Here is a 13,781-nt window from a genome sequence, read left to right on the forward strand (position 1 = left end):
AACTAATCTAATTTTATAGTCTTTTTATTATTCTAAGCACCAAATGTCTGTGGTGGTTCGATGCCTCTCTGCATTGTTACTGGTCCCATCTGGTAGCCCTTTCTATTGAAAGATTTCTGACTAAATACAGATTCTGTCTAACTGCATCAGGGAGAGCAATCCAGTGACAAAAAGCATTATACACATGTACACTTAAAACACTATTTTGCTTCAAAACATGTAATTTAATATTTGGGTGGCGGAGTTCTCTCATTTGTCTCCCTGTATGTGCATGATTTAAATGTATTTTGCAATACATGTGGATGCAGCAAGACAGCTACATCTGTCTCCTCTGCTTAAAAGAATTAAAGTTGCAATTTAAAATTCAGTGATTACATTTTCTGACATCTGATCCCTTAAATTTTACACTTAAAGAAATAAAATTACATATCCAGTCACATGCAAGTAAAATATCTGCATTTCATGAAAAAATAGATGCAAGCTCCTGACTATCTGTTACTGCCCTTTGCACAGCACAAACTTTGGATTCGATGAGGCAGAGACCTTTTGTACTATGTGGGTAAAGTATCTTGAATAAAGATACAAAGATTACACTGCAGTTTTTGATTTTTATGAAATATATATATATATATATATACAACTATAGGGAATATATTACACCCATGTATAGTAAGGTTGTATAGTTTGACCAACTACTTTCCAATTATTTGCTGTATCTAATTTTTGGCCTAAACAGACATTTGCAGCTATTTTCTCATTATACAACAATAAAGCAGAAATAGAGCAAATACAGTCCTTATGAACCCCTCTAAAGACTGAGTTTGATCTGCTAACATTGAGCATCCTGGACATGTACATCTTTGAGAACCATGGGACACTCACCCTTTGTGATGCAGTTTGTACAAATGAACATTGTATTTTTTATGAGTTAAAGTACAGGAAAACCCACTCACACTCTAAGGTCTACTAAAAACCTTAGGAACCATAAAGCCCCAACTAAGGTTTCTCATAGCATTTGCTAACTTGGGAGAACTTTGTGAATTTGGCAAAACTTCAGCAAAGTCTCCAATACTGGCAGACAGTGGGATGTACAATCCTCCAAAAGGGATTTTTCTGTGTGTAGGAGTTCATGCACAGCATATATACAGATCTGGAAAAATGTATACATACATATTTATGTTCTCTCTGTTTCTCTGACCATCTGTGAAAGATCCTAAAACCTCTCTATTTCTGACTGCTGAGAAGACTTGTCCTGATATCCCTGTTTAATTGACAAAACTTCGTGGCTCCAACAGAAGGGATGGTGCATTTTGGAGAGGAATAAACTTCAAATGAGTTAAATACAGTGCTGTCTGCATGATTAAGTATTTTACACTTAGCTTTATTAAGCAGAAGTTTGCCAGATATTAACACGATGAGGAGAATGGAGCCTCAACTTGAGAATCACCTCTCCCTCTCCTTCTATGGGAAGTACTAGATATTGCACAATTTTTATTGGAGTTATACTATGATATTGATTTTTCTGCCAAATGCACTAAAATAAGCAAATAAACCCACAGTGTGCTACTCTCAAAGCCTTCTGATTAAAGGGATTCCTTGGTGGGTATTGTATTTTTTAAAAAACTGCTGCTCTCATAGATTGATTTTTGTTGAAAAAGCATAATGACCATTTTAATCATATTTCCACAGGTCCAGTCATGCCACTGCCAACAGCCAGGTTTAGTCTGTGTGATCGATGCTCGGGATCACAGCAAGGGAAACCTCTCAATGCTCACAAGACACACACTTAGCAGGGCTATCAGTAAATAGGGAACATATTCATTAGTGTTACACCCTGAATCTCTGGCCCATAACCAATTCTTCACAGTCTCGGGGCTGAAACTCACATGTTTAATGCTCCTTTGTCACAGAGCTCGTGTCTCCTGGTATCTATCACCCCAACACATTTGCATCTGCATTGAAACATGAGAATTTCTTCTCAAAAGGAAAAGAACTGCTAGTTGCCTTAAAATTAGGTTTTAAGACCCTCTGCCTCCCTATTTATTTCTCTGTGTGTAAAGATGGAAATCCTATTTCTGTGCATCTGTACAGCACCCTGGTGAGCCATTCAGTCAAGACTAGAAATCTGAGAGTTTAGACCTAAATGTCCTCCTTGCACAACAAAGTGATAAGTTTAAAGTTTTGGGGAAAGTTTAAGGGAAGGCTTATAGAAAGCCAAGGTGTCCAGCACATCTTTTATGCTTATGAAGACAAAACAAACCCCTGTGATGTGGACTAGCAGCCAGCTCACACACTCAGTGTGGGCAGACTGTGCATGCAGCTCCTCCAGGGGCCAAACAGACATCCCTAACATTTGTTGAGAATATCTTACTTGAATAAAATTACACATGCAGAGAAGGTAAAATTTCAACTTAAAGAGGGAAAAAAGCCCACTATTTCAGAACAGGTGGAACCTGCATTTCCCTGAGGAACATTGTGACACCACTCCCATCTCCCCATTGCTGCATCCTGAACAGAGCACTCAGGCACACAGAGCACAGGTCAGCTTCCTGAGACACACCTCACCTGCTCCAGGCTTACAGGGGAATTTTTAAAAATGGTCTTGGGCTGCAGAAGCCTTGGTTCAGGTTTAAATGGCACCTCTGTTTGTCAGCACTCATAGCCTTTCTTGAAAATCTTTTCCTTGAGATTGCAAACGGGTTTTTACGCACATAGTGGTGCAACATGCTGGTGCTAAAAGGTCAGACAACACAAACTCACATTTATGAGGCAATTTTAAAAATACATGGACAAAATCACTTTTCATACCTGTATTCACACTGCCTTTTGAAGGAATACAGCACTGGGCACAGACTTGATCTAAACCTACCAAGTGATTTGACTGCCTCTGACCAAAAAACATCCCTCACAGAGAAACACTGAGCTGCTGAAGGATGAATGAATCCACAGTAACTGAGCTGTGTGACACTTCCAAATTTTGCTGGGTTGCACAGAGAGCTAACTTTGATTTGGGCTGAAATGTTTGGGTGAAATGCTGAATCTGTCATGCACCAGACACAAAGCAGCGAAGCTGAGCAGCCCCAGATCCCAGAGCTGGGCTGGGTGATGCTGCCGGAGCAGGGCAGCTGAGATCCCAGCTGGGACAGCCAGCAGCTCCCCTGGGATTGAATTATCCCCCCCGAGCCACCCTGGGGGCTGCAGGGATCCCTGAGCTCCGTGACAGGCAATTAGCAACCAGACAATGCCGGCAGAGAACGACAGCAGCACCACAGACCCCAGAGAGCAGAGCAAAGCACTCGAGCAAGGAAAATATTGAATGGGCAAATGGGATTTAGGTGGAGTGTGACACAGAAAAATGCTTATAAACAATCCAAGAATTTATAAAAGTCTTTGGAGGAAATGACATCTTTCATGTGGCAGAGCTGTAATACATGAAGCCATATGTATTACTGCAATTTGGCTCTAATGTGGACTCAATAACTACTCTCAATTTTTATTGAAAAGCAGGAAAATTATGTGAGTACATTATATGCGACTGATGGATAAAACTTAGAATTGATGTTTTAAAGGAAAAAGAAAAACTTAGCCACAAATCACCTTCCTAAGAAATGAGAAATAACGCTGCATCCTAACAGATTTATATTACAGGAGAATCTATGGCTCGGCTAAAATGCCACTTTAAATGTTTAAAACACTTTTTCCCTGACAGTGCAACTCTGCTTATCCATTTAGACTGGTGCATTATCTATCATAAATAAGAGTTAAATTTCAAGTAGTATTTAGAAGGAATAGGGTTTTACAAGGTTGATATTCTTTTGCCATTTGAAATAATCCGTGAAATACCAAGCCTTCAAGGTTTTGCTCACAACAATAAGGAATATTTAATTTTCAAATGCATTTAAGAAATACAAATCCCCAGCAACAAAGCTGACAAATTTTATCATGTAACTATTTAAAGATTTTTTTTTAAATTACAGAAATATTCTAAAACAAAAAAGAATTACATTCATGCGGGGTGAAATTTACCAAAACTGAAATAATCTATTTTTTAAAATTAACATTAAAAAATTTCTGTTTAAAACCCAAAACATATGTATTACTAGCAAGATTTCTTCACAGCCCACCAACTATATAAGAGAATTCAGCATTTTTCCTGCAATTTGCCACACTCACATTCACAAAGAAGAGGCCTTTCAAGCATCAACATTTAACAATAACGGACTTTATAACCAGTGTTTTGTACGCTATTCAGTAAGGGATTTTTTTTTTCCATTCTCAAACACTACCAAGGCCACTGCAGAGCTCAAGTGCTAATCTATTTTTTAATTATCCTGTGACAGTAGTTAAATTACTATAACCTCTTTCTATATTTTGCCCAAAATCTAGTTAAATATTTAAATAAAAGCCAGTATTAATGACTACTGCAATACATACTGTTCAAATTTCTTTCTCATATTTCACATTTAGCATAAAAAAGCAGTGTTATCATAGTTGCATATTTAAGGTTTACTGTTACTGATATAAAATTACTGTTGTAGCTTGTATCTACACTTGCAGATAAACAGGCAGGTGCTATTTCCTCATTGAGGAAAGACTTGCATTTTTAACCAGATATATGCATGTAAGGAATTGCAATATATACTTATTTAAAGGAATTTGAAATATATTTAAAGGAACATTTAAAGGAAATTCTATCGTGATTTCACAGGAAGGTAAATGCACCATAAATTATTTTTATGAAACATATATATATTACAGAATCATTTTTAGAATGAATTCATTTTTCTAATTATATCTTCAAAAGAACCCCTGTTTGGACAATACTTTCCCTTTCCATTTCATTTTTCATATTGTTTCTAATACACACTTGCTGGTTCTACGTCATCACTTTCCTGTAAAGTTTGCACTCTAGTATTTAAGTTTTTCTATAACCTGTAAGAATCTGAAAGACACTCTAAAACATTTACTGCCCTTACGTGACTTCAAGAATATGAAAATATCTGAGGAAAGCGACGCCAACACATCTATTTAAAATTTCTCACATACCAAACTAAAGTCCTTATCCTTGTATTAATTGATGAGGAAGCCCCAATAAATGGGGAAAGATGGTGCTTTGAGGTAATGTTAAATTCAATTAAATCGAAATAATGTGAAGTTCTTTCAAAGTAGCTTTTAGTGCATTTTTTTCTCATTTAATTTTTACTCTTTATTTATTTTTCACTGAAGTCACTCTATAAGAGCTTGCTTATATTAGAAAATATAAAAGACTGATACAGCTGCTGTGATCGAGCTGCAATCTCACTCTGAAATTTTTACAAGTGTTTCAAAATTCCTGGGTTTTTTTTTGGTTCCCAAGGATGCAGTTTTGCCAAAAGCTGTGGTTGAGGCTTTGTGCAGAAACAGCTCATCTGCCTGAGATAATTGGGCAGACTCATATTCTCTCCCTTCAGTTTTCATACCCAACCTCTGCTGCCAGGTTGTTAAATTCAAGGAGGGAGGAATATCTGATTTGAAGGGGAAGAATTGCTTATGAATAATTATTCTGCAGACTATTCAAAATTACTAAGTATTTACTCTGAGTGTTTGTACTACATTAACTCACAAATCAAAACGCTGCTGTCACAAAATAACCAAAATATCAGCTTAAAGCAAAACTTGAGTGACAAACAAACATGGAGACTCCTCCTGCTACAAGGACAAATATACACAAACACAAGATTTCCTTTCAATATCAGGTGCTTTAGAACATTTTTTTTTCTTTTTTTAACTCTCTCTGGTTGCTGATGTAACAAATAGTGCATACCAAGCACAGAAATGGCTGTCTCCATAGCAATTGGGGCAGGTTTTGCTGTTTCCCTAGTTACTCTTGACTGATAACCATCTGTTGTTCTCCTCTGCCACAGCCCCAAAGGGGAAAAGGGGAAGAAAAGAGAAAGATAAAATGGGTGTTTGAGAAAATGAAAGTTACTTACTGTGGTGTTTTTTACAGTTTTTGAAGGTTTGCACTTATTTAAATTATTTATTGTTACGTTGACAAGTGTCAAACACCACACGTAAAGGAAAGTTCTAGTTCAGAATGTTACTAACCAGTGACCTTATTAACCAGAAATCATACCAGGGAATCAGATTAGGAATATTAATAGGAAATCATATCATTAGCGACAGTATTATGAAACTGGAAAATCTGAAAGCGAGGCACAGAAATATCCGCAGTTGTTAAAAGGAAATAAAGAGCAGACATTTGCCATGTGCACGGAGCACATGGAGGAGGAGGTGCAGGTGGTTCCATCCCCCCAGCTGCTGCAGGTGGAGCAGGAGCTGAGCATTCCAGCCCTGGGCTCTGCTCATCTGGGGCTGTGGTTCCAGCCCAGCCTGAGCCCCTGCTCCTCTCGGGTGTTTCTGCCAGGGAAGGGAGCACAGCATGGGGATGCTGCAGCTGCCCCTGCCCCATCCTGAGCCCAGCACTGCAGTAGCACTGAACTCACCCAGAATCTGAGCCCTGTGGGCAAGGCCAGGGCTTGCACTGGCTCCTGCACCTTCGTGGCATCCCTTCTGCGCAGCTAACAGCACAGAAATCCATCACATTCATTCCCAAGGCAAAACAAACAAACCCCACAGGGGAGCTGGTACCGCCCATCAGTGCGGCAGCATCTGTAGCTATGATATTTTCTGAAAAATCCTTTCCTTAGGATTTTTTCTCCTGAGAAGCTGGGAGGCCTCAGGAACAAAATGTGAACATTGGTGATCTGCTGCTGTGGAATGCAACAGGTGCATCTGTGATTGGTCTCATGTGGTTGTTTCTAATTAATGGCCAATCACAGTCAGCTGGCTTGGATGCTCTGTCCAAAACACAAGCTTTTGTTATCATTCCTTCTTTTTCTATTCTTAGCCAGCCTTCTGATTAAATCCTTTCTTCTATTCTTTTAGTATAGTTTTAATATAATATATATCATAAAATAATAAATCAAGCCTTCTGAAACATGGAGTCAGATCCTCATCTCTTCCCTCATCCTCAGACCCCTGCAAACACCATCACAAGCATCAGCTGGGATTGGGGTTTTGTCCTTAAACTCATTCTGTACTACAACAGATTCATTACAGAACCAAAACTTAAAAAAAAAAAAAAAAGGACCCAAAATGCTCCATCCCTTCCTATTAAAAAGTGTACCAATTGTCAAAGACAGACAAAATTTGTTTGGAGCCTTTGGCATTTTTAGAATGGGCTCAGCAGGACAGAGGGCTGCAGGGAACTCTGCAGTGTGACACAACAAGGCTGGGCTGGTGCTCTGCTGGCTCCTGGAGAGATGTTTTGGGCATGGGTGACATCCCTGCTGCCCTGGGGACACCACTGCAGGTGGAGCTGCCCCTGAGCCAGCCCATGCCAGGGGCACTGAGCTCACTGTGAGATGGTTTAACAGGGACACCGAGCAAAAAACCTGGTAATTCTGGTGGTGCTCCTTGCTGACACATGCTTTTGTTAAAAAACATACAAAACTCAGGTTTGAGAGGAGAATGAAGGCTCTCCTGCCTTTGAGAAGCTTGGACTTGACCAGCAAACATGAAAACATTGGGGCACAGAGGCTGTGGCAGAGCAGGGAAGGTGAACATGCCCAGGGCAAGTGCCTGGTGTTTACATGGTTAGGGGGATGACAGAGCAAAAGGAAATCTGGACATTCAATCTCCAGACATCTGTGCCCTCCAAAATCCCATATCACATTAGATTAATGCTATCACCTGCAGTCATACAATCACTTGGGATATGTTCTTGTAACTCTCAGGATAAAAATTAGGAGGAAGCAATACCAAACCACTAAATATTGCAATACCAAACCACTAAATATTGGGAGTGTCTGCCTTGCTGCATAGCTGGTAAATTTAGGCAAAACAGTTGATTTTTTGTTTGTTTTGGTAATTTTTTTGCTTCTGTAATTACAAAATTAATACAAAAACTCATGGATACTATCCAATTAACATCTTGCAGTTATAAATGGTAGTTTCTTAGTATAACACACCAATAAGTTTTCAGTCAAAGCCTGTTTTATCAGACTTTTTTTTTAAAAAATACAAAAATGGCCAGTTAAAGCTGGAGAAGGAATCACAGTTCTAAATATCTCCATATCCCATTTTGGATTGGGGGACTTTTCTCAACATGGTCCTGCTCAGTTCCTCAACCAACTCCCACAGCCACTGGAGAACACTTAACAAATCACATATTTCAAGATGCTGCATTAATTTTAAATCATCCTGAGAGGGATTTCCAGCACTGACCATGCTTAACACAGGCTCAGAAGTTTTCTAAGGGCTTCCAAATCAGGCCATTTCATCTTTAACACAGCTGTGGGTTCATATGAACCACACAGATGAATATAAGTGGCATCTCCAGATGAAAAGCAGGGTTGGAGGGTGTGCTTACAGGATTTTGCTTTGTTTTACCCTTTTTCTTCTATACTGATCAGACAAGAGCAGCTTGATTTTGAGACATGGAATTTATCTCCTTCTAGTAATTTCTGTTGTAAAATCAGCCACTGACAAACTCACCAACAAAAAACAAACAAAAAAAAAAAGAGTGTTTTGAATTACTTTAAGACAAAGAGGCATTAGGCTTAGTTACAGTTCTGTGCTGTTCACTGATGACCTGCCTGGGTATTATCAGAAGTTTTGTTTTTAACACAAAAATGCTTCTAATGGCATGCAGCTGCAAATCCTGACTCCTAACCCTTTCTGTGCTTTGCTGGTTGGTTTCTCAGGCCAGCTGAGGAAGAGCAGCACCACAAGTACCCGACATAACAACAGCCCTGTTACCTCTTACTGATACAAAGCAGGGCTGGCAATGGCTGCAAAAACCACTGAAATTTGTTTTCCAGCGGTTGCTTCAATGCAAAGCCCTGATCCTGTGATTTTAAGTCTTTATATTTGCCATTTGTTAGCATCACATCCCATTTTGCAAGTCAGAGCTGTGGCTGACTTGTAACCAGTTCTAGATAAGATTATGGGTGAGTTTAGATGAATTGGTGCTGAGGGTGGGAGAGACACTTTGGAATTCAGCCTGAACCTCACAAGCCTTTACAGTACTTACAGCAAATTTCATTCTCACTACTCAAGGCAATGAATTCAAATTCCCCATCCAGAGTCCCACTGAAACAACTTTTACAGTCTGCCTGTGTACCTCATTGCCCCAAATTTGCTTGTTCTGCATGACTTCAAATAAATAAATTAACAAAATACATGCTTTGGGTTACTGCATTACCTGCTTATGCTACAAAAACTGTAATTAAAGGGTGAAATCTTGCTGTGGGCTTTTATTTGCTGATTTCTATTTGTACTTAGTTTATAAAAATAGCACTCTGCACTTTTTTTGAGCACTCTGTGTCCTTATATAAGTAATTTTGGCAGTTACATATACATGTACTTATATATGAGTAAGCAAATAACACTTCCCTTAGACTAAGTTGCAAAGGATTCCTACAAGCACTAAAATCTGCTATTCTGTCACAGACAAGTCCTGAGTAGGCCAACCTGCAGCTGATTCCTCATTATCTCCATTCCTGAGGTCCACTCATAGACATGGGGTGTTTGTTGGGCAGCTGGACATGAACTTGAAGACCTATTCTTCTTCCCTGAGTAGCTGTCCATATCCAAATTAATCACCCTATGACTTATTTCTGAAGCTGTCACACCAGCTCTGCTTCCGTGACTTGTGTTCCCCTTTGCATCTGTGTCTTGTGTTCCCCTCTGCCACACACACCAGGTCTAGAACCCTTCCCAAACTCACCTATGCTGTCAGTGAAACACCTGCACATAATTAAGGCCTAAAACACTTAAAAAGAACTAACCATAAAAAGTAATGTTTGGAAAGATAACCAGTTTCTAAAACAAAAAAGAGGAAACCTTTAAGAAAAGTCAAAAAAAAAAAAAAACCCAAAAATATTGTAGGAACCAAAATAAGTAAGATACCTGATAGATTACATGGGAATCAAAACCTATCTTCTTCTTGGTTATCTAGGCACCTAATAATTACATCAGTTTTAAAATACTTTGGAAAGTGCTCTGGAATTAACACCAAACTGGATCAGAATTGACAAAAAAAAGCCATTTCCATTTTGCTTTCCTGTTTTCAAGGCAGCCAAATTCGCATCATCTGTGAATGTTTGTCACCCGAGGTAAGGACAGCAATCCACCCTGCAGATTGTTGTTTACAAGCACTTTGCAACAAATGTTCTATTTGAGCACCCATATGAACCAGAAGCACCCAATATGTTTGGATGACTACATTCAGTTTTTGTTAGCAGATCTGCAGCTTCCCAAACAATGTTTTACCAAATCAATGTGGCACTGCCACTTATTCCTGAGGAACATGGCATGGAGCATATGTGACAGCTCTTGTGCATGTGCACCAGGGAGTTTCTTTCCACCTACGTGTAACCATAGGTCTGCATCTTTTGATTCATAAAAACAAATGGCATCCATCTATTTTTGGCTTTTATGGGACGGCTGTGGCATTTGAGTCCCCCACCCTTTAATATATTTATTCCTCCTCCCCAGAGCTGTCAGCAGCACCATGAGGTTTTACAGAATTTTAGGAACTGAACTCATGTCTTCCAATTCCATTAACCTATAAATTTCCAAATTAAGATGTTCTTCTCTAGCCTTGGGACAGGTGTAATACTAATATAAAACATGGAGCAATGACATGATAGAAATTGATACGTTTTGTTGATTGCAATCTGTTTTTATGTGTTTTACCCCACATCTAATAGATAACCAGTGATTACCTTAATGAAATAATGCTCTCACAAGAACCAACAGCTTTCACATCAGAATGCATGGGCGTTTCCTTTTTTTTTAAATAAACAAAAACCAGGAGATGCTGCAATAAGGTAGAAAAATCATAAAGGCTTCATAAAACCAAGCCTGCTCCCCCAAAATAATGCCTGGGAAAGTTTATCTGAATTTCTCTCTGACCAGACTGTCAGCATCCACACGCAGAAGAGAAATTTTATATCAAAAGGATTGAACACAGTGCAGGAGATCATTACTGATGTTCTTATTGCTACAAAGTACTTTTAAAAATATACAGGTAAAGGATGTAGAACAGCACTGGTGTTTTACTGAGCTTGAAAGGAAAAGTCATCAAATCCCCGCTGGTATATCCTCACATGAGCTTAATTCTTGGGGAGAGCTGAAAAGCAGGCTGCAGGTGCTGGGGTTCCCCAGCTTTCCTTGTGGATTGCCAAAATCCTGGAGGGAAAAACTGCTGGGCAAGGAAAAACTCAGTCTGTGAGCTGAAACATCACAGAGCAGAGACCCCAGTACCAAGGGACAACCCTAATCTCCAAAACAACACACAGTGCAAGAGCAGGTCACCTCCAAAGGGATTTATTCCATCTTGCAGGAGATTTGAGCAACTTAAAACTCTGTACTTTATCTATAAATGCAGGACTTGTAATGAATGTAAGTGTGAAAGAATTATTTCATCAAAAACTGGTAAAAACAGCATCCTGAGATAACTGCATGCCCAATTTAAAATGAAAAATATGGACAGAAGATGGCTTACTGTTACACATAAAGTTACTATTATTAAATATTTTTTTCACTACTGATATCATCAGAAAATACTGTAGAGGTAGGTTTATATACAGAATTTCCTAGAAGGTACAGACTTCAATATTTTTCTCTGCAAATTTTACTTTTAAATTTTTTTAAGAAAAGTATTTCCTTCTGAAATCATTAAAACAACCTTCAACTAATCCTAGACATTGGGATTTCTTAAATATAAATGCTTACATTCTGAAATGTTTATTCACATTTACTCACTAGTCACTGAATAAGGACTCTACAAGCTTTACAAACTTGAAGCCACTATCAAAGAATCTTAAAAATTAACTTATCCAGATGAATTTGAAATTTCCTAGCTAGGTGGTTTATATTTTATGGGTATTTTTCCTGACATTAGTCCATAAATACATTCATAAAGAGACACCTGCTTCCTCTGCCAGAGTTGTTGTGACAAAAAGGAGCCACATGCAAGAAAACTTGGACTCCCAGGCAGGACCAGGCAGCAAGTTTGGATCACAAGATCCCACCATTTACCTCACCTGACCCTTCAGACAAAACCTCAAAAACCTCATTCATACTGAGACGTGGCAGCACTGAAATAAAACAGCCAGAAAAAAACCCTGCCCCAGTTTTTTTCTTTTTTGCAATCAAAGCAACAATTTTTTTTTTTTTTTGTAAGTAGGTAAAGAGGATACCTGAACAATTGGCTTCACAGGACATTTCTCCCATCCTTCTCAGTCCCTGTCCTGAGAGCTCTGCTTGTTGCCCAACTTATTGTGAAGGGCTGGCTGCTCCCCCCCTGCCTGATCATTAACCCTTAATTATGTTTTCAGGTGCTCCTCAGCAAGGGAGAGCTCCACAGCTCTGAAAATCAGTGAGAGCTGCAGGCAGAGAGCTAAAACCAAACTAAAAATCCACCCCCAACAACAACCCCCGGCTCAAATGGCTCAGATAATTGTGAGTCCCTCTTACTCAGTGAATTATTCCAGGCAAACCACTTGACCTCTTTGCAGCAGTCATCTTCTCTCTAAGACTGGGCTTAAAAGCAGGACCTAATCAATAGCTGTTGCTGCATATGACCCGAGTTTAAGCATATAAATTAAATACTAAATAAAGTAGGTTCAAGGGTGAAACTCACATATAAGGCTACTAAAGGGTCACACAAAAAAAGGGGGAAAAAAGTCAATCTCATTTCTAAAGGTAATTTTCACAGCAGAAAGCTCCATTTCCCACCCCATGCCACAAAATGCCATTTTTAAATGTGTATGAGAGAGCCCTGTTCTGCAGGATGCTTTATGCTGGGCTCGTGGAAATGCAGCAAGAACTGCTTATGGGCATCTTAATGTAAATCATTTGCCTTAAGATTTCTTGTGCACCACATCACAGTTTTATACAGCCCATTATCTCTTTAAATGAGTTAAATTCTAGGGTTGAGAGGTTTGGTTTTGGGTTGGGGCTTTTCTGAGGGGTTTTTTTTGAAAAGCACCACTCTATATTCCAGCATTAAGGTATCATGACTGCCTTATAAGCAACTTGTGATTGACAGGATATTGATAAAGAATTTATATAGGGAAATAATACTGATTGTTCATTCATGAAACTCTGCTGTTCCTTCAAATAAACAATTCCAAAACCCCTTGTTTTCCCTAGTCAAACAAGGGAAAGGAAGAAGAATCCTAAGTGTGAAAATGCACCTTGGACAAGCTGTGTATGCACATTACCACAGTGCTACTGTGCTGCTCAATGGGTTGGAAAAATAACTCCAAAAAGAGCTTTAAAAAAACCCACAAAAGACTGGAGCAGAGGTTACTTCCTCATGAAGATGGAATCCTCTCATTTGTTTCTTTGACATTTATGGGACTACCAAAGGGTAAACAAAAGCAAAATTAGATCCCACAGGCCTTTGGTAGGAAAAAAAGAGTGGAGGGAAATGATATTCAGCAGCAGAAATCAGCTGTACAAATGAGACCATCATCTCACAGCCTTTTCCACTGCTGCTGCCTCCGCTCCCCCTGTGTCATCTGCTCTTAAACAAAAGGGGTTTTATTCTTGCCTACCTCAAAGCTATTATACTAAAGCCATTCTCAGATTTGCACCTAGATAATCAACTTTATTTCTATTAATCTCATAGCAGATATCTGACTGCCTGAGAATTCCCTCTGTGCTTTGCTCAGATTTAGATCCTTATTTTATAGAGGAAGAAAGCACTGCAGATGCAAGCAAAA

General features: G+C 39.0%; 1 protein-coding gene across 4 annotated transcripts in view; it reads right to left on the reverse strand.

Moving 5' to 3' along the window:
- SLIT3 (slit guidance ligand 3) overlaps positions 1-13,781 on the reverse strand; it is a 482,838-nt gene that overhangs the window by 216,121 nt on the left and 252,936 nt on the right. The gene's annotated exons all lie outside the window — the stretch shown is intronic.

This window comes from Zonotrichia albicollis, chromosome 15 (assembly GCF_047830755.1).
Source record: "Zonotrichia albicollis isolate bZonAlb1 chromosome 15, bZonAlb1.hap1, whole genome shotgun sequence".
Taxonomy (NCBI): Eukaryota; Metazoa; Chordata; class Aves; order Passeriformes; family Passerellidae; genus Zonotrichia; species Zonotrichia albicollis.